Here is a 2,203-nt window from a genome sequence, read left to right as displayed (position 1 = left end):
CAGAAAAAAAGCATGTTATAAAATAACTAAAAGTTGAAATTTGTTTTAAATATTTTGTTCTAGATTTTTAAATAATTTATACAAATTAATTAAAGATATTTAAAGAATCACATAAATGATTCTCTCTAAATTAAATTACAATCAATTAAAGATATTTGCTCAATTATATATATATATATATATCCCACGTAGTTAAATAGTGAAACAAAATAACAGAAGAAGTTTTTTTTTGAGAAAAAACATAAGTAAACAATTAAGATAGATTGAAAGATACGATGGTAAGAAAGAGACCTCGTTCTCCAACGAAAAAAACAATGGTGTCAAAAAAGACAACCTCAGATTCGAGCACTTCCAGGGAGGTTGAACATAGATCCAAAAACTTTGAGTTGGAAGGGTTGGATCATGCTAATGATCACATCAATAGAACGCAATCCTCTGGTTTCTTGCGTGTTTGCTTTTTCTGTAATGGAATTATTGATCATGGTGATGACATCTTCATGTACAGGTATACTATTTTTTAAATCTCTCGATAAACAATTTTGAACTTAATTTTTTGTTACTTAATTGTATCAAGTCTTTTGTTCCCTTTCATTTCTACGCTTTGACTGAATCTGCAATTTGACTTAATAATATATTATATACTACGGTGTTAGTTTAATATTATTGTTGATTCCATATAACCCAATACAATGTGTTATTGGAATATAAAATTTAATTATAATAAAATCAAAATATAATATTTTGGTATTTTATAAAAAATAAAATATGATTTTAATTGTATTTTATATATTAATAACATTACTTTTAATTTATTGATTTAGAAAAGTTATATTGGAAATTCATTCACCCAATGTACAACGTGAGAGATTAAAAATAGATAAGTTGAAAATTTTGAAATGTTTAAATATTCATTGTTGATTTTGTAACAATTGAATCTCGGAACAATATTAAATATTAGGTTGACTCATATTCTACATAACTTGTAAGCGCTCGTTGAAATATAGAAATTCTTTTGACCTTGTGAGTCCATAGACCAAACTCACATAGTCACATAAACTTTTCTTATAAATAAAATATTGGTTTTGTTCAAAAATATAGTATATGCTCTTTTTTTTGTCTATATAATAAAAGCAAGAACTAGTTATAATAGATTATTCTATTGATAAAATTTAAGCTATTTCTTTATGGTGTTTTCCTATCATAATTAATTTTTTTTTTGCAGTGATAATGCTTTCTGCAAACAAGAATGTCGTCAACGACAAATGCTCAAAGATGAAAAAAAATGGAAGTGGTTATGATAATGAAGAAATTAGATGCCACAACCTCATCTGAATCTCACCAATCGGGCCACTTGATATCTTATCAAATATATTTGTTTATATGATTCCGCAATATTGCTCTTAATCAGTTCTATTGTAATATTTATTTTTTTATTTATAGAGAAGAAGGTTAATATTATTATTTATTTAGGAGAAAGTATTATGTTATATATTTTTTATTTGGGGAGTAAAACTCTGTCGGTTTGAATTACTCTATAAAGTTAGGTAATAATTAATTTATTAACTCTCATAGTGTATCTATTTACGGTTTTTTTTATAATCAGAAAATTGTTTGATTAAATATAATAAGAAAGCTCCATCCATACGTGTCTTTTGTCTTTACATTTTGTTTGAAATTATTTATATTTTTTGAAATTAAGTGACGCATGAGAAGTAATAATTATCTTTTTATTTTTGTTTAACATATTAAGGGATTGTCTATGAAACGAAATACAATATTTAGTTAAATACAAAAACTCTTTTTAGTAGAAAACTTAAATCATTGAAAAACAATACATGTATTTAAGAGATAAAATATAAATATTTAATCTATTTATATTTTATTATTTAACAATTTTGACATATTTTATTATTTATAACATTGCACCACAAGGGGCAGTGACATCAAACAACCAATAAATAAGCACCTTAAACCCCTAAAATTGGGAAGAGAGAAAAAAAAAAAACATTAGAGATGTCGATATCAAAGACAAAATAAGCCACACCTCGATTGTTTTAATTAAAAATGCCATCCATCCGTATCTTTTGTCTTTACATTTTGTTTGACATCATTTATATTTTTCGAAATTAAGTGACGCATGAGAAGTAATAATTGTCTTTTTATTTTTGTTTAACATATTAGGGGATTTTCTATGAAACGAAAT

The 2,203-nt window shown here is 24.8% G+C and overlaps 1 long non-coding RNA gene across 1 annotated transcript; it reads left to right on the top strand.

The window, feature by feature from the left end:
• The first annotated feature begins 220 nt into the window (after positions 1 to 220).
• Positions 221 to 1,661, top strand: LOC105852672 (uncharacterized). Its single transcript, XR_012161468.1, has 2 exons — positions 221 to 505; positions 1,223 to 1,661. It is a non-coding gene; the product is annotated as an uncharacterized lncRNA (long non-coding RNA).
• Positions 1,662 to 2,203: the final 542 nt, after the last annotated feature.

This window comes from Cicer arietinum, chromosome 8, assembly GCF_000331145.2.
Source record: "Cicer arietinum cultivar CDC Frontier isolate Library 1 chromosome 8, Cicar.CDCFrontier_v2.0, whole genome shotgun sequence".
Classification (NCBI taxonomy): Eukaryota; Viridiplantae; Streptophyta; class Magnoliopsida; order Fabales; family Fabaceae; genus Cicer; species Cicer arietinum.
Note: the sequence above shows the minus strand (reverse complement) of the source record. Positions and strands in the feature narration are given on the sequence as shown.